The sequence below is a fragment of the Bombina bombina genome, chromosome 4 (genome assembly GCF_027579735.1).
Source record: "Bombina bombina isolate aBomBom1 chromosome 4, aBomBom1.pri, whole genome shotgun sequence".
Classification (NCBI taxonomy): Eukaryota; Metazoa; Chordata; class Amphibia; order Anura; family Bombinatoridae; genus Bombina; species Bombina bombina.
Window position 1 is genome coordinate 449,509,753 of NC_069502.1, and position 20,253 is coordinate 449,530,005.

A 20,253-nucleotide genomic window follows, 5' to 3' on the forward strand; every position below is an offset into this window, starting at 1 on the left:
TCAACTTCAAGTACATAATGGGCATCAGGGTCTGGAAACTTAAGAATCGGTGCTTTAGTGAAAACATCCTTAAGGTGTTCGAAAATAGCCTGTGTTTGAGGTGTCCAGTGGAAGGTAGTTTTGACACTTGTAAGAGAAGTTAAAGGCTTAGTAAGAGAGGAATAATTCTTGATGAATTTCCTATAGTAATTGGAGAAACCGAGGAATTTTTGCAGGTCCTTTTTGGAGGAAGGTATGGGCCAGTTTTTAATAGTTTGCACTTTTGAATCATCCATCTGAATTCCTGTGGGAGTGATAGTATAACCCAGGAATGTAATAACAGAGGTGTGGAAGATGCATTTTTCCAATTTGGCAAAAAGTCGGTGTTGTCTAAGGCGAGAGAGCACCCAACGGACGTGTTTTATATGTTCAATGATGTTAGTAGAGTATATCAGAATGTTGTCCAAATATACAACTACACAGATGTCAAGGAGATCACGAAATATATCGTTTATTAGATATTGGAACGTTGCCGGGGCATTACAGAGCCCGAAAGGCATCACCTTATACTCGTAGAGCCCATATCTTGTTCTGAAGGCGGTGAGCCACTCGTCTCCTTTTCGGATCCTGACGAGATTATAGGCTCCACGTAGGTCTAATTTAGTGTATATGGTGGCTTGACTGAGACGTTCGATGAGTTCGGGAATTAGAGGTAAGGGATAGCGGTTCTTGACAGTCCGTTTATTAAGTTCCCTATAATCAATTATAGGGCGTAGGGAGTTGTCCTTATTTCTGACGAAGAAAATGCCGGCCCCAGCAGGGGAAGAAGAGGGTTGTATAAACCCTTTCCTTAAATTCTCTGAAAGGTAAGTTTTGAGGTGATCTAGTTCAGGCTGTGATAGAGGGTATATGTGCCCGTAAGGAATGGAAGCTCCTGGAAGTAGTTGAATAGGACAGTCGTACGGGCGATGTGGAGGAAGGGACTCTGCTTCCTTTTCACTGAATACATCTTGAAAATCTTGATAGTCAGAAGGAATAATTCTTCCAGTAGGATTTATAGAACAGATCAAGGAGTGATGAAAACAGGTGTTCTTGCAATAATCTGAGAGGAATTCGACTTCGAGGCGATCCCAATGTATGGTGGGTTGATGCGTCTGTAACCATTGTAGACCAAGCACCAGGGGAAACATGGGAGAATTTATCACATCAAAGGATATGAATTCAGTGTGTGCACTTGACGTGGAAACCTTGATGGGAATAGTTTGGTGTGTAATAGGACCGGAACTAATTGTATTACCATCAATAACTCTAATGGACACAGGTCTTGCTTTCAACACAGTGGGTATTTTATTTATAGTGACAAAAACAGAATCAATATAGGAAGAATGTGCCCCAGAGTCGATGATGGCTTCACTGATTTGCTGGTGTAGATCCCACTGTAAGGTAAGAGATAAAGAGCAGTAAGCAACTTGGTTAACATTAGTGGTTAAGCATGTGGTTTTTCTGAAGGACTTACGTTTCTTCTGCCTTTGTAAGATAGGACACTCTCTTACAGTATGTGCATTTGAAGCACAATACATGCAGAGGTTGTTTATGCGTCTGCGATTCCTTTCTTCTGGTTGTAAAGGGCCTCTAGTGAATCCCAAATCCATAGGTTCTGAGGTTTGAGTGACTGTAGGTTTTTGGTAAGTTGAAGAGGGTCTTGTGATAGTATCCATACCTTGTTTTTCTGATTTGCGTTCTCTCAACCTTCTATTAATCTGAATGCTTAGTGTGATTAGTCCTTCCAAGGACCTAGGAAGCTCTATACGAGCGAGTTCATCTTTAAGGGCATCATTTAGACCTAGACGGTACTGATTCCTAAGGGCAATATCGCTCCACTCAGTATCTTTACTGTATTGCTTGAACTCACTTAAATATTCCTCCACCTGCTTTTTCCCTTGTTTAAGAGACCTCATTTTAGTCTCTGCAGTAAGCTGAGTGTTAATATCTTGATAAAGAATTGCCATTTCCTTGAAGAAGTCTTCCAGTGATGTTAAAATAGGATGATCTTGTTCAAAGAATGAGTCAGCCCACTTGCGGGGTTCACCTCGCAGAAAAGAAATGACCGTTAAAACCTTAACTCGTTCAGTTGCGTAGGTTTTAGGTTTTAGACTGAAAAGAAGATAACAAGAGTTTTTGAACTGGGAGAACATAGCCCTGTCTCCATGGAATTTGTCGGGCATAGAGACTTGGGGTTCTGGGGTAGCCTCTGGTGTGGCTGATTTATTCATTGAGTCTTTTATTATATTGTTGAGTGTCTCATTTTGAACTTGTAATTCTCTAAGGCCATGACTTAGCTGATCCACCCTCTGGGAGAGAGTGTAAACAATTTTAGCTAATTCCGCTGGATCCATTTTTATTGGCTTCAGTATTATGTAACGAGCTGGTTGTGGTTGTGGATCTCAACTGTGGGAAATATATGATTGTATGCCTTACTTTAAGATACAATGAGGAAGTTACAATGTATCTGTCTGTATGGCAGTTGAAAGTTACTATTTGATTTAAATTACTGATCAGTATTTCTGAATCAGGTTGCACAGCAGTTGTTAACCAAACGCACCGTGGATGGGATACACTTTTCCTGATAGTCACTGAGCACACAGGAGGAGCGTTAGGTCAGTACAGATGCAGCAGGCTGTTAGTCAATTGAAGTGTGATACACGCTGATAGCTGTGCTGTTTGTGAGAGCTGACAGGCAGATGGGTGGAGCAGGTATTAAGTGCTGTGCTGTAGCGTTACTCACAAAAGTTCAGTCTGAAGTTTATCACGCTACTCCTGAAGCGTGTGAAGAGGAATATGAGGAGGTATCCTGTGAGTGTGGTCCAATGTAAGTTAAGCGTCTGTACAAAGTTATAAAGTTCACAACTTATATCGGATGAGACTGCAGTTGCGGTTTGGAAAACACTTGATCTGCCAGAGGCAATTAAGCAGGAAAATAATGCAGCAGCGGTGTTTGTTAATCCAAATTAGGAAATGTTGAGACTTAGCATATGTCTCTTCCAGTTGCTCAAGTAGGCTCCGTATTAGAAAAGGTTTAAATACCTTCAGATAGTTAGACTTGAACAGAGAGAGGTAAATCCCTGCAGCAGGTCTGTGAAGCTGTATGCTAAACTGGAAACAATACTGAAGCAGGGAGGGAGGCGTGTCCAGGCTTTAAATAACCTTGCTAGGTGTGAGCACAGGTAAAAATTAAAGGGACAGAAAGGAATAAGGAAATCCATGACACCCAGATACTGTATTCCTTTATCATCCAAATGCAAGCCATCTCTCTTAAATAACATAAGGCTAGATTACGAGTTTTGCATTATGAGTGAAAAGGCCTCATAACGCTGCTTTTTCACTACCACTGCTATTACGAGTCTTGCAGGTATAACTGTACCGCACACTTTTTTGGCTGTAACGCAACGTAACTACTGCACCTTTCAAAAATTCCTTTTTCAATGGGACTTCCATAGCGCCGGTTTTACGAGTTTTGCCTAGGAGGCCAAAAAGTGAGTGGTACAGCCTATACCGTCAATATTCGTACCGCCATCTAAAGTCAGTAGTTATGAGTTTTACGTTACAAATCTGTAGCATGCATAAAACACATAACTAAAGTGTTACAAAGTACACTAACACCCATAAACTACTTATTAACCCCTAAACTGAGGCCCTCCCGCATCGCAAACACTAAAATAAAATTATTAACCCCTAATCTGCCGCTCCAGACATCGCCGCCACTATAATAAACATATTAACCACTAAAGCGCCGCACTCTCGCATCGCAAACACTAGTTAAATATTTTTAACCCCTAATTTGCCGCCCCCAACGTCACTATACTAAGGTTATTAACCCCTTACCCTAAACATAAGTCTAACCCTAACACCCCTAACTTTAATATAATTTAAATAAATCTAAATAAAAATTACTATCATTAACTAAATAATTCCTATTTAAAACTAAATACTTACCTGTAAAATAAACCCTAAGCTAGCTACAATATAACTAATAGTTACATTGTAGCTATCTTAGGTTTTATTTTTATTTTACAGGTAAGTTTGTATTTCTTTTAACTAGGTAGACTAGTTAGTAAATAGTTATTAACTATTTACTAGCTACCTAGTAAAAATAAATACAAATTTACCTGTAAAATAAAACTTAAACTGTCTTACACTAACACCACACTACAATTAAATCAATTACATTAATTAAATACAATTAACTAAATTACAACCCCCCCACTAAATTACACAAAATAAAAAGAAATTATAAAATATTTAAACTAATTACACCTAATCTAATAGCCCTATCAAAATAAAAAAGCCCACCCAAAATAAAAAAAACCCTAGCCTAAACTAAACTGCCAATAGCCCTTAAAAGGGCCTTTTGCGGGGCATTGCCCCAAAGAAATCAGCTCTTTTACCTGTAAAAAAAAAATACAAACAACCCCCCAACAGTAAAACCCACCACCCATACAACCAACCCCCCCAAATAAAATCCTATCTAAAAAACCTAAGCTCCCCATTGCCCTTAAGGGCATTTGGATGGGCATTGCCCTTAAAAGGGCATTTAGCTTTTTTTCTTTGCCCAAACCCTAACCTAAAAATAAAAACCACCCAATAAACCCTTAAAAAAACCTAACACTAACCCCCGAAGATCCACTTACAGTTTTTGAAGACCGGACATCCATCCTCATCAAGCCGGGAGAAGTCTTCATCCAAGTGGGCAGAAGTCCTCAACGAAGCCGGGAGAAGTCTTCATCCAAGCGTCAAGAAGTGTTCCTCCAGACGGGCAGAAGTCTTCATCCAGACATCCGGCGCGGAGCATCCTCTTCTGTTGATGGCTACTGAAGAATGAAGGTTTCTTCATTTATACCAGGGGCTCATATAGTGCATTCCCCTACCTGCACAGAGGGTCTGACTATATTTCCAGATACCTTTTTCAGTGTGTTCCAGGGTCTTACACATAGTGCACCCTCCACCTGTGCATATTGATCAAACATACTCCTAGATGCCTTCCCCAGTTTGTACCAGGGGCTCAAACACACAGGACACCACCTACCTGTGCAGAGGGTCTGACCATTCTCCTAGATACCTCCCACAGTGTGTACCAGTGCACACTGTGCATGCATACAGTGCACCCCCTACCTGGGTAGAATGTCTAAACATACTCCCATCGGCCTTCCCCATTATGTACCAGGGGGTCAAACACACACTGCACCACCTACCTGTGCAGAGGGTCTTACCATACTCCAGAAAACCTTCCAGAGTGTGTACCAGGGGTGTACAGTGACCCCATTCCTTTGCATAGTGTCTAAAAATACTCCTAGCTGCCTTCCCCAGTGAGTACCAGGGGCTTAAACACACAGCGAATTTCCTTCCCCGGAGGAGACTCCTACCATACATCCAGCTGCCTTCCTCAGTGAGTACCAGGGGCTTAAACCACAGCGAATTTCCTCCCCGTGCAGAGAGTCTGACCATAATCCCAGTTGCCTTCCCCAGTGTGTACCAGGGACTCAAACACACAGAGCATTTCCTACCCATGAAGATAGTCTGACCATACTGCCAGATGCCTTCCCATTGTGTACCAGGGGCTCATACACACAGGGCATCACCTACCTATCCAGAGGATCTAATCATAATCCCAGTAGCTTTTCCCAGTGTGTACCATGGGTTCATACATACAGTGCACCCCCACCTATACAGAGGGTCAGACCATACTCCCAGTTCCCTTTACCATTGTTTAGTAGGGTCTCATACAAACAGTGCACCCCCTTCCTGTGCAGAGCGTCTAAACATAATCCCAATTGCTTTTCCAGTGTGTACCAGGGGCTCATAAATACAGTACACCCCCTACCTGTGCATATGGTTTGACCATACTCCCAGCTGCCTTCTTAGTGAGTACCAGGGGCTGATAAATACAGTACATCCTAATCCCCTACCTGTGCATAGGGTTTGACCATACTCCCAGCTGCCTTCTCAGTGAGTACCAGGGGCTGATAAATATAGTGCACCCCCTACCTGTGCATAGGGTTTGACCATACTCCCAGCTGCCTTCTCAGTGAGTACCAGGGGCTCATAAATACAGTACACCCCCTACCTGTGCATAGGGTTTGACCATACTGCCAGCTGCCTTCCCCAGTGTGTATCAGGGGCTCATACACACAGTGCATCCCCCCTACCTGCACAGAGGGTCTGATAAATACAGTGCACATCCTACCTGTGCATAGGGTATGACCATACTCCCAGCTGCCTTCTCAGTGAGTACTAGGGGCTGATAAATACAGTGCACCCCCTACCTGTGCATAGGGTTTGACCATACTGCCAGCTGCCTTCTCAGTGAGTACTAGGGGCTGATAAATACAGTGCACCCACTATACTCCCAGCTGCCTTCTCAGTGAGTACTATGGGCTGATAAATACAGTGCACCCCCTACCTGTGCATAGGGTTTGACCATACTCCCAGCTGCCTTCTCAGTGAGTACTAGAGGCTGATAAATACAGTGCACCCCCTACCTGTGCATAGGGTTTGACCATACTCCCAGCTGCCTTCCCCATTGTGTATCAGGGGCGCATACACACAGTCACCCCCCCCCTACATGTGCAGAAAATCTGACCGTACTCTCATTACATTCCGCAGTGTGTGCCAGGGGCATAAATCACACGTTCTATTTTGTTTGAGCATGTCATTTTTGCATTACTCATCTAAGATAATTATGTGTTTAACCCTTACAAAAGGGGTAAAATGTGTAATAAATGTCCCACTAGGTAGCTGCAAGCATTGCAAATCCTGAGCAGAACACAGCCAGTGAGCCAATCAGAAGCAGCAGTTGCACAACCTGCCAATCAATAGCCATATTCTGCTCCGAAGCTGCAAGGCTTATGGAATCAGATCATGTCGCTTTTGCATTAGAATGTCATTTTAAAGGGACATTCCAGCCTAAATTGGAATCCACATGGATGCATTTCAGTTCTGAAAAGAAGCATTTTTTAGTATATATTTATTATCAAAAACGTTTCTAATAAAAGCTATACCTGTTTCAAAAGTGTATTTAAGTCTGTACCGTGCACCAGCATTTTTAAAACAGCACTTGCTCAGAGAGCCTACGGTGCTTGTACCATCTGGTAATGACTCAATTTGTTAATGGCTAACATTATACAAGCCCCACTGGTGCTCTGAGAAGCTGTATTATTTAAGATGCTGGTGCACTTAGAATATCTAGCTATGCTTCACATGCACGTGCAAAGATAAATGTTAACATTAAAACAGTGAAAACTTTTACTAGAAGCATTTTTGCCAATACATGTATATTACAATGCAAATATGTTTATTTTCAAAGATGTAGTTCATCTTTGTGCATTTCAATTTTGACTGGAATGTCTCTTTAAAGGGACAGTCTAGACCTAGTACTTATTCTTTTTTACTTACTGTTACATACCAGACAAGCATCTTGCTATGGGTTCCACATCTATAAGCTTGTAAGAAGTACATGAAACTTTCAGATAATAATTGTTTGTTAGCAGCTGAAAATGGCCACTAAGCTCCGCCCACAGCTTTCTTCTTGTCCAGTTAGCTTTTTTGTTGTATTACAGTTTAGCAGTGCACGTTAAATATTTGTCAGCATTTCCAATTGCACATGGGCATTTTTTTTACCTCCGCCAGAAATGCAGGGGACATTTATTGTAAGCATTCTGTTTGCTTTTTAATTGTGATTTTTTTCTAATGTGAGTGAATAGTATATTATAGATAATGTTAATAATCTCAATGGTAAGAAAATTTCTTTCCTTCAATTATTGATTTATGTTATTGTTAATAAAGTCTTATAAAGTTTAGTTCCTCATTTCTTATGAATAATTATAAAACAGTTGTCCTGATCTCTGGTCTGTGCAGGGAAAAGGTCAGCACCTCCCCCTCCTATAGGGCCAGATTACAAGTGGAGTGCAAAATATTGCTTTCGCTAAATCAATATTAGCGCTCCACTTTGTAATACTAGCGCACGCAAATGTGTTCGCATTGCATGAAAGCTTTGTGCTCATGAGAGCGTGCTTTTATAGGCTACAATGGGAGCCTCGTTCTGATACCGTCATACACGGCACAGAACCCAAGCGCAGTGAAGGGGCTAAGTCGTGCAGCAATGTGAAGTAAATTTAAATATATATGTATATGCTTAGATACATATATATTTATGAGTTAATATGTGTATATACACATAACACATTAATATATATGTGTATATAATCATATAAATATTTACAGGGAATATACAGTTTCCATAGACCACAATGTAAAGGCACTTTTCAGTGCCATCTTTTTTCAAACACCTGCCACGTTTAACCCATAAAAAATGCTCTGTGCAGTAGTTTTTTATAAAAAAAGCTCAATTTTTAATTTTTTTTGGTGGGCAATTTTCTGAACGCTAATGGGTACAGCAAGATTGCGGTAGCAATAACCAGCCACTTGCAATGGATGGTTATTTATCGCGCGCCCATATACGGGCACGCAATAAATTAGCGCTCCACTTGTAATCTAGCCCATAGTTTATAGTTGTGCCTGCTGTAGCAATTTGATTTTGCTCTGTGCGTTTAGCTATCTATTACATGAGCAGTGCTGCAGTGCTGATATATTAAGCGGACCACTTGTAGGAAGAGAGTTTGTAAATAATGTTAACACAGTATGCAGTTATACACTATGGCATATAGGGTACTGCTGCTAAGTCTGAGGCCTACCTTAAATGCAGAAAGAGTTGAAGTCTGCACGCCTCTGAAGAACGCACCCAGGCACTACCAAGTAGAATCCACTGACTGCTTCATGTGTCCTCATAGTGCTACCTGCGCTGTACATCTTCACAATTGACGTGCTGTGCTGAATCTCAGATCCAAATACATACACACTGGAGGATTTTATACACACAAACACACACCACCTGGCTGTGACACACACATGCACACTGGCTGGCTGTGAAACATACATACACTGGCTGTGGCACACACACACACACACACACAGTATCACACACACACAGTATCACACACAGTGTCACACATACACACAGTGTCACAGACACAGTGTCACACATACACTCACACAGTGTCACAGTCACACATAGTGTTTTACACACACACACAGTGTCACACACACACAGTGTCATACACTCCCTCACACATACACACACTGTCACTCACACATACAGTGTCACACACACACAGTGTCACACACTCTCTCACACATACACACACTGTCACTCACACTTACAGTGTCACACACACACAGTGTCACAGTCATACATAGTGTCTCACACACATCAGGGCATATTTAACAATATGCGAGCGGACATGATACAAAGTAGCGCATCATGTCTGCTGCACATCGCTGCCTATTGATAAATGCAGACAGCATACGCTGTTGGCATTTATCATTGGACCAGCAGTTCTTGTGAACTGCTGGTGCAATGCTGCCCCCTGCAGATTTGCAACCAATCAGCCGCTAGCACGGGTGTCAATCAGCCCGATCGTATTTGATCGGGTTGATTTCTGTCCGCGGCCTCAGAGCAGGCAGACAAGTCATTAGACCGCTGCTTAATAAATTCTGTTTCTGGCGAGCCTGAAGGCTTGCCGGAAACAAGGGACATCAAGCTCCATACTGAGCTTGATAAATCGACCCCAATGTCCCATTAGGTGCCAAAAACCTACATATACACAGACCCAAATTGGAAACAAAAGGAGACAGAGCGCACGCCACTCTAAGAGTAAAACTGAGTTTAATAACACATATAAGCGCATAGATAAAACACACGTACAATGTGTATAATAAGATAAGCAATGTACAGTATATATCACATATATATCACCACTTCCTGCTCGTGCCATAGGTGGTAGAGAGAGTGTTCCGACCTGGCCTGTGTATATTTCCAAACGCTTCCGGATCGTTGTTAGAGCTGAAGGACTGGAAGTTGCTTCACACCGACCTGGCGTCTGAGGGAGTGTAAGAAAGACTGGCTGGTTGATTCCTCTACGTGGGATCAAACCCAACTTTTTCAAGAGATAGTGCAGTCTGTATTCGAATTAGAACATCCGGGCTATAAATGCCTCCTAATGAATGAATGTCTTAATCAGTCTGATGAAAGCAGTTTCGTGTCATGCAAATACAATGCATAGAAAGTAAGTATCCATCTTTGGTTAACATTTAAAACAATAGTGTCAAAGCCAAATGTTACAATATCATGAATACCAATGAAGTTGCATTTAAAACAGTTTAAAATACAAATAACAATAAAATAATACCATATTCAAATGTCTATACATATTGACCTAAGCTCCAAATATAAAATGTAAATAAAATCAAATCAGATATGTATATCACTCTAGCTAATTAAGGGGTGGCAGGATCTTAAAGGGACATAACCTAACAAGAAACTACATGTATGCTAATAATGATATATTTGCTCTTATTGTAAGAATACATTAATAGGTTTATTAAAAGATATTCAGTTGTAATAGAAGGGTGAAAAAAACTTTTCCATAACTGACCTGATCCTACTATCATAACTAATTACATAAACGCCTGCAGGTCCAAATCTATATTTAGACCTTTAGGACTCTCAATGTTGAGTGTCTGCAATTCGTGGATCCAAAAAGTCTCACGTTCTTTGAACTATTTGATGGAATCCAATCAATAACAAATATTGCCTAAGCCTTTGGCATTGGCACCATGGTGAAACCCATAGTATGTCAGAACATCATAAGTTTCACCATGGTGCCAATGCCAAGGGCTTAGGCATTATGGTTATTGATTGGATTCCACCGAATAGTTCAAAGAACAGGTTGAGAAGCCTGCATCAATGTGAGACTTTTTGGATCCACGAATTGCAGACACTCAATATTGAGAGTCCTAAAGGTCTAAATATAGATTTGGACCTGCAAGCGTTTATGTAATTAGTTATTATAGTAGGGTCAGGTCAGTTATGGAAAAGTTTTTTTCACTCTTCTATTACAACTGAATATCTTTTAATAAAGAGGAACCTGTGGGTACAGAAAACAGAGGCGCCTCATGGAACATAATCGTCTTGCACAAAGGAGGAAACAGAGCAATCAAAGCAGCCCACAGAGGGGGGTACTCACAAGGAAAGCGGCACAAATGTGTGCCTCACAGCGCAGGATGGGACCTTATGTCACCCGACAGACGATACCAAGGAACCTGCACGTGGGAACCGGTGACCAATTAGCGAAGACCCAGGACAACGTCCCAATGGGAGCCGTCTGTTGCTACTGACAGAAGAGCTGTATCGTCCTCTTCTGTCAGTAGCAACAGACGGCTCCCATTGGGATGTTTGTCCTGGGTCATCGCTAATTGGTCACCGGTTCCCACGTGCAGGTTCCTGTGGTATCATCTGTCAGGCGACATAAGGTCCTGTCCTGCGCTGTGAGGCACACGTTTGTGCCGCTTTCCTTGTGAGTACCCCCCTCTGTGGGCTGCTTTGATTGCTCTGTTTCCTCCTTTGTGCAAGACGATATTGTTCCATGAGGCAACTCTGTTTTCTGTACCCACAGGTTCCTCTCTCCGTATCCGTTTTCAAGAGTGCTGCCTGATTGGATGTGCCATCCGCTGCTTCTGGACTATTATCCATTTGCGCACTTCTATTAGAGACTCTTTGCTCTAATTTATTTATCTTTTAATAAACCTATTTATGTATTCTTACAATAAGACCAAATATATCATTATTAACATACATGTAGTTTCTTGTTAGGTTATATCCCTTTAAGATCCAGCCACCCCCTAATTAGCTAGAGTGATATACATATCTGATTTTATTTTATTTACATTTTATATTTGGAGCTTAGGTCAATATGTATAGACATTTGAATATGGTATTATTTTATTGTTATTTGTATTTTAAACTGCTTTACATGCAACTTCATGGGTATTCATGATATTGTAACATTTGGCTTTGACACTTCTCCTGTTTTGTTTTAAGTGTTAACCAAAGATGGATACTTACTTTCTATGCATTGTATTTGCATGACACGTCACTGCTTTCATCAGACTGATTAAAACATTCATTCGTTAGGAGGCATTTATAGCCCGGATGTTCTAATTCGAATACAGACTGCACTATCTCTTGAAAAAGTTGGGTTGGAACCCGAGGAAACGTGTAGAGCACGGGTGTCAAACAAAAGGCCCGCGGGCCGAATCCGGCCCACCAGACCTCGTCATGTGGCCCGTGTAGCCGCCGGCGGCCACCAGCCTTCACATACATATTTAACTTATGGAAAACTTCTGGCTGGTAGGAAGTGACTGAGTGAGAACAAGACACTGACCTCCTGCTCCTTCATCACTTCCTCCCAGCTTCCCTATGTACCTGCACGCACGGGAAAAGGGCTAGCAGCAGAGACCAGAGAGGCAGCAGCAGGCACACAGCGAGGCTGGTAAGGAAAACATGTTTTTTTTAAATAATATGTCAGCAGGACAATTCTAAGTAAACAGCCGTTCTGAAGCTCTGTCTCTGCAGATTGTCTTATTGTGCTCTCAGTCTTCCACAGGTAATAAATCAAATCTTTATCTCGGGAGTCTGCTCCTACACTTGTACTGTCTGTGACTGATTTGTAGTCTGCACAGATTTTATTAACCTTATCCCTGCCTGTTATGCTTGCATGCATGGGAAAACATATTCACACTGCATTATCATTAGTTTATTGCCCACCTAAATCAGAGCAGTAATAAAGTTTTTGTGTGTGTGTAAATGTGTGAATGTATGTTTGTGTGTGTAAGTATGTGTGTGTAAATATGTGTATGTGTGTTTGTGTGTAAATGTGTGTTTGTGTGTAAATGTGTGAATGTATGTTTGTGTGTAAATGTGTGAATGTATGTTTGTGTGTAAATGTTTGTGTGTGTGTGTAAATGTGTGAATGTATGTTTGTGTGTGTATCTGTGAATTTATATGTCTGTGTGTGTAAATATGTGTGTTTGTGTGTAAAGGTATGTTTGTGTGTGAAAATATGTGTATGTGTGTGTAAATGTGTGTGTGTGTGTTAATGTGACAGTGTGAATGTATGTTTTTTGTGTGTGTGTGTAAATGTGTGAATGTATGTTTCTGTGTGTGTGCGTACATATGTGTGTGAATGTGAAAAAGTTGTGAACTTTAACAACATTAGAAATAATTGTTCCTTCCTTGTGTCCTAATCTTAAAAAAGTCACATTATACCATGACCAAAAATTATTGTGGCTGAAAAACAGCCTAAAAACAAAGGGGGTGGGGGGTTGGGGGGGGGGGCAGCAGGCCCTTTGAGGGTGACCAAACTGCTGATGCGGCCCCCAATGAATTTGAGTTTGACACCCCTTGTGTAGAGGAATCAACCAGCCAGTCTTTCTTACACTCCCTCAGACGCCAGGTTGGTGTAAAGCAACTTCCAGTCCTTCAGCTCCAATAATGATCCGAAAGCGTTTGGAACTATACACAGGACAGGTCGAAAAACTCTCTCTACCACCTACGGCACGAGCAGGAAGTGGTGATATATATGTGATATATACATTGCTTATCTTATTATACACATTGTACGTGTGTTTTTATCTATGCGCTTATATGTGTTATTAAACTCAGTTTTACTCTTAGAGTGGCGTGCGCTCTGTCTCCTTTTGCTTCCAATCTCTCTAGCCCTTGGGATCTGAGCCACAGTGTTCCCAGTGTTTTGGAGCAACAGCCACCCTTCAGTTACCATTTGCCTTAAAGGATTTATCTTTCGCTTGTGAACTCTATGGCATAATTAAGGTTGTATGTTAGACCTATTTTAATATCTGATATACCTTTCATCTCTTGAATTTGTCCTATTGTATCTATGTTTGTCTAATTATTTGTTGTATCTATTTCCTATTTTTTACCTAATTTATGCATATGTATTTTTGTATATATCGCTCAGGAATTTTCTTTTGAGAGAAGCGCAGCCTCTATTTCTTTTTTGCTTTACACAGACCCAAATACTGTGTATCACAACAAAGACAACAGGGATTTCTAGGTACCTACAAGTCACGCACTGAGCTAAATGGTAAAGAGGAGTAAGATTGGATATTGAGGTTCGGGTCCAGTTAAAACAGCAGTGAGAACACTTGCGCTTAAAAAGTTTTATTCCGACAAATGTAATCAGTATTGTAATAGTTATTAGATCTAAGTTATTACAGGTTTTATATACGACCCACATACTACTGCAGGATGTGTATACATATCTGATATTTACACGAAGAGGTGGTGGGAAAGTGTTTGCACCAAACCTACTGGTATACACACAGGAATCACACAGTGTCACACACTCTCTCACACATACACACACTGTCACTCACACATACAGTGTCACACACACAGTCACACACATACACACAGTGTCACAGTCATACATAGTGTCTCACACACATCAGGGCATATTTAACAATGTTCGAGCGGACATGATACAAAGTAGCGTATCATGTCCGCTGCACATCGCTGCCTATCGATAAATGCAGACAGCATTCGCTGTCGGCATTTATCATTGCACCAGCAGTTCTAACCTGCACCAGCAAGTTATGGAGCAGCGGTCTTTAGAAGGCTCGCCGGAGACAAGGGGCCTCAAGCTCTATACGGAGCTTGATAAATATGCGCCATAGTGTCACTGTCTATCACACAGTGTCTCTCACACATTCACAGTGTCACACACACACACACACATCACACAGACACATTTTTGTTCTGCTTAAAGAGTCCCTACTTTAGCTGCAATAAAATACACACAGAAGCTGCAGTTTCTGTTTATTTGTTAGCTATATTCATAAGTTCAAAATAAAGCAGTATTCCACTCAAGAAAACAAAAATGACAGACTCTGAAGCACTCCTGAAAGCTTAACACCCAGTGTGAAATAGATCACTTCACACACATACCGGCAAAGCAGTGAGCTGAGTGCTGCTTCTCTTCTACGTCTGATTACGGAGAGGTTATAAAGGAACAGGACAGAACTGGACTGAGAGATCCATGCTTGTTTGTTTATTCCTGTGCGCAGAAAGAGAGAGAGCGCTGTGTGCTACTGTGGGAAATATAGTTCCCCTACACCATCATAGAGAAAGTTTGAGCTGCATTTTACTATAGTAAAAAATGAGCCAGCAGACTAAAAGTAGATGAGACACTATGGGCTCCATGTACGAAGCAGCGAAAGCTGCTCCGGAGCCTTTGCGGGGCAGGTTTGCATATGCGAGCCTGCTTCCCGCAATGTAAGAAGCAGCGGTCATTAGACCGCTGCTTCCTACAGCCTACGCCACCTCTTAGGTGGCGAAGCAAAATCACAGAGAGCACGCTCGCTCTCGGTGATTGACAGCCCCTTTAGTCGCGTGATTGGTTGCGTGATTGGTTGTGTGTAATGGTACATACGGGCAAGCGGATCAATAGATCCGCTGCCCGTGTGTAGCGGAGGCGGGCGGACAGCTTCGCGAGTTAAGAAGCTGTCCGCCCGCCTCTTAGTACATGGCGCCCTATGACAGCTCAAACTCTCTATGACAGCAAGATGTGCACACACCCGCATAGATTACAAGCAGCAGTGTCCCACAGCTCTCACAAAACATGACTCCACATCGCTATACAAAAGTATACTTACACTCATGATAGAACCATCTAATAAAAATTACTAAAAAAACATGTTGCACAAAAAAGCTATAAGGGCTCAAAAATTTGAAAAAAATAGCAGACAAAGAAAGGGCTTTAACATAGAGATACATACATATAGATATCTAAAGAGTTATATGTATATATATATATATAAAAGTGTGTACGAATGTATTTATATGTATATATGTATTTACAAAAATATAGACATATATATTTAAGTGCATAGGAGCCCTTTAAAGTTAAGTAGATTAAAACATGTAAAAGCATATTTATGCAATATTCATGTTTTAATAAAGTGTTATGCTGTATATTTACTGTAAATATTTCACATTCCAATGTTCTGCATATAGCAGAATATGTTCTATGTATTTATAAATAGATATTGCTATATACAGGGAGTGCAGAATTATTAGGCAAGTTGTATTTTTGAGGATTAATTTTATTATTGAACAACAACCATGTTCTCAATGAACCCAAAAAACTCATTAATATCAAAGCTGAATAGTTTTGGAAGTAGTTTTTAGTTTGTTTTTAGTTATAGCTATTTTAGGGCGATATCTGTGTGTGCAGGTGACTATTACTGTGCATAATTATTAGGCAACTTAACAAAAAACAAATATATACCCATTTCAATTATTTATTTTTACCAGTGAAACCAATATAACATCTCAACATTCACAAATATACATTTCTGACATTCAAAAACAAAACAAAAACAAATCAGTGACCAATATAGCCACCTTTCTTTGCAAGGACACTCAAAAGCCTGCCCTCCTTGTAAATCTCACATTTGATGATGGACCACAGGTTCTCAATGGGGTTCAGATCAGGTGAACAAGGAGGCCATGTCATTAGATTTTCTTCTTTTATACCCTTTCTTGCCAGCCACGCTGTGGAGTACTTGGACGCGTGTGATGGAGCATTGTCCTGCATGAAAATCATGTTTTTCTTGAAGGATGCAGACTTCTTCCTGTACTACAGCTTGAAGAAGGTGTCTTCCAGAAACTGGCAGTAGGACTAGGAGTTGAGCTTGACTCCATCCTCAACCCGAAAAGGCCCCACAAGCTCATCTTTGATAATACCAGCCCAAACCAGTACTCCATCTCCACCTTGCTGGCGTCTGAGTCGGACTGGAGCTCTCTGCCCTTTACCAATCCAGCCACGGGCCCATCCATCTGGCCCATCAAGACTCACTCTCATTTCATCAGTCCATAAAACCTTAGAAAAATCAGTCTTGAGATATTTCTTGGCCCAGTCTTGACGTTTCAGCTTGTGTGTCTTGTTCAGTGGTGGTCGTCTTTCAGCCTTTCTTACCTTGGCCATGTCTCTGAGTATTGCACACCTTGTGCTTTTGGGCACTCCAGTGATGTTGCAGCTCTGAAATATGGCCAAACTGGTGGCAAGTGGCATCTTAGCAGCTGCACGCTTGACTTTTCTCAGTTCATGGGCAGTTATTTTGCGCCTTGGTTTTTCCACATGCTTCTTGCGATCCTGTTGACTATTTTGAATGAAACGCTTGATTGTTCGATGATCACGCTTCAGAAGCTTTGCAATTTTAAGAGTGCTGCATCCCTCTGCAAGATATCTCACTATTTTTTACTTTTCTGAGCCTGTCAAGTCCTTCTTTTGACCCATTTTGCCAAAGGAAAGGAAGTTGCCTAATAATTATGCACACCTGATATAGGGTGTTGATGTCATTAGACCACACCCCTTCTCATTACAGAGCTGCACATCACCTAATATGCTTAATTGGTAGTAGGCTTTCGAGCCTATACAGCTTGGAGTAAGACAACATGCATAAAGAGGATGATGTGGTCAAAATACTCATTTGCCTAATAATTCTGCACTCCCTGTATACCTATACAGGTAATATATACCTATATATAATCATCTAAATAAAAATAGGTATAAATATATATTTGTGCAAACCATCATATATATTTAGAAATATATATTTCTAAATAAATGGAGCATATTTTGCTATGCAAAGAACTTTGGAATGTGAAATATTCATATTTTCATGTCAGGTTAGAACACGAGACTATGCGATCGAATTTACGTTATAGTGTGCTCAATATTGCAAGTTTGGCTTTTTAAGCTCGCCGGGTTATTGCTCGGATGAAAACAGTTTACTTTCAACTTGTAATACGAGCGCAACACGACGCATGCAAAAATCTTACTTCTTGCGGAGTTAACGTTCGAGCGGGAGTGTTAAATAGCACTCCATTTGTAATCTGGCCCTAGATGGGACACTTTGCATGGCTCTTCTATCATCTGTCTGTCTGTCTATCTATTTATCTATCTCACTATCTATCTATTATCTATCTATCAATTTATCTCACTATCTATCTATTTATTTATTTATTTATCTATCTATCTATCATCTATCTATCATCTATCTATTATTATTATTAGCTGTCCGTCTATCAATCTATCTATCTATCATCTCACTATCTATCTATCTATCTATCTATCTATCTATCTATCTATCTATCTATCTATCTATGTATCTATCATCTATCTATTATTATTATCGGTTATTTGTAGAGCGCCAACAGATTCCGCAGCACTATAAACAAAGGCAGAGTACAACAAAACAATTATATGGATTAAATGGGTAGAGGGCCCTGCCAAGAGTTGCACTTTTGTAGTCAACTCTTAAGAAGGTGATCTACAAACAGCTGGACTCTTAGGCTTACATGCTAAGAGGGTTCAGGGGATAGCGATGGAGGAGAGGAACTGGTATAAAGAAAGGTTAGCGTAGGTTGTTTGCATCCCTGAACAGTAGAGTCTTTAGGGAGTGTTTGAAGCTTTCAAAACTAGGGGAGAGTCTTGTGGAGCGAGGCAGAGAGTTCCACAAGATGAGAGCCAGTCTGGAGAAGTCCTGTAAATGGCAGTGTGATGAGGTGACAAGAGAGGAGGAGAGTAGAAGGTCATGAGCAGAGCAAAGGAGATGGGAGGGAGAGTATCTGGAGACAAGGTCTGAGATATAGGGGGGAGCAGTGCAGTTGAGAGCTTTGTATGTCAGAGTGAGAATTTTGTGTTTGATCCTAGAGGCAAGAGGAAGCCAGTGAAGGGATTGGCAGAGAGGTGCAGAAGAGGAAGTGCGATGTGTAAGGAAGATGAGCCTGGCAGAGGCATTCATTATGGATTGTAAAGGAGCTAGGCGGCAGGTGGGGAGACCAGAGAGGACAGAATTGCAGTAATCGAGGCAGGAAAGGATGAGAGAGTGGATTAAAATCTTAGTTGTGTCTTGTGTAAGGAATTGTCTAATTTTAGAGATGTTTTTAAGGTGGAAGCGGCAGGCTTTAGCCAAGGACTGAATGTGAGGAGTGAAAGAAAGATCTGAGTCAAATTTGACCCCAATTAGACATCGGGCATGCGGGGTAGGGGTAATGATGGAGTTGTTGACAGTTATAGAGAGATTGGTGGTGGAGATTATGGAAGAAGGGGGGGAAATAAGGAGCTCAGTTTTGGAGAAATTTAGCTTGAGGTAGTGAGAGGACATCCAGGAAGAGATGTGAGAAAGACAGTTAGTGACACGGGTTAGCAAGGAAGGAGATAGGTCTGGTGCAGATAAGTAGATTTGGGTGTCGTCAGCATACAAATGATATTGGAAACTGTGGGACTTTATTAGGGAACCTAGTGATGATGTGTAGATTGAGAAGAGAAGGGGACCGAGGACAGAGCATTGGGGTACTCCAACAGAAAGTGGTGACGGGGCCCAGGAGGCCCCAGAGAAGGCTACACTAAAGGTAGGGTTTGACAGGTAGGAAGAGAGCCACGAGAGGGCTGTGTCACAGATGCCGAAGGATTGGAGGTTTTGGAGCAAAAGAGAGTGGTCAACAGTGTCAAAGGCTGCAGACAGATCAAGGAGGATAAGCAGAGAAAAGTGGTCTTTTGATTTTGCTGTAAGTAGGTCATTGGTAATCTTAACAATTGCTGTCTCTGTGGAGTGATGGGGACGAAACCCAGATTGCAGTGGGTCAAGGAGGGAGTTTGATGTAAGGAAATAGGATAGGCATGCATATACTAGTTTTTCAAAAAGCTTTGAGGCAAAAGGGAGGAGGGAAATAGGGCGGTAGTTGGATGGGGAGGTAGCATCAAGGGAAGGGAATTTTGAGGATTGGTGTAACTAGTGCATGTTTCAGAGATGAGGGAAATATACCGGTGCTGAGGGAGAGGTTGAAAATGTGTGTGAGTATAGGGGTAATGGTAGCAGAGAGGGAGGAGAGTAGCTGTGAGGGGATAGGGTCAAGGGGACAGGTAGTGAGGTGAGAGCGCAGTATAAGTGCCAAAACATTTTCCTCAGTAACAGGGGAGAATTTGCTAAGTTTAAGGTTATGTGGGTTGTGGTTGATTGAAAGGATTTGAGGGGGTGAGAGAATGGAATTATGTTGAGAGCTGATTTTGTTTCTGATAGAGTCGATTTTGTAAATGAAGTGGCTGGCAAAGTCTTGAGCTTACAGAGAAGTTGTATTAGGAGGTGGGCGAGGGGGGAGAAGAGTATTGAAAGTGGAGAACAGACGTTTTGGGTTTGAAGAAAGATTAGAGATAAGAGTAGAGAAGTAGTGTTGCTTATGGAGATTAATGGTAGAATAGTAGGAGTTCAAGATGAATTTGTAATGAAGAAAAT

General features: G+C 41.3%; 1 long non-coding RNA gene across 1 annotated transcript; it reads right to left on the bottom strand.

Moving 5' to 3' along the window:
* Positions 1 to 1,303: 1,303 nt before the first annotated feature.
* On the bottom strand, positions 1,304 to 1,658 carry LOC128655432 (uncharacterized). Its single transcript, XR_008401793.1, has 2 exons — positions 1,496 to 1,658; positions 1,304 to 1,415 (listed from the first exon to the last, which is right to left on the bottom strand). It is a non-coding gene; the product is annotated as an uncharacterized LOC128655432 (long non-coding RNA).
* Between the last annotated feature and the right edge of the window lie 18,595 nt (positions 1,659 to 20,253).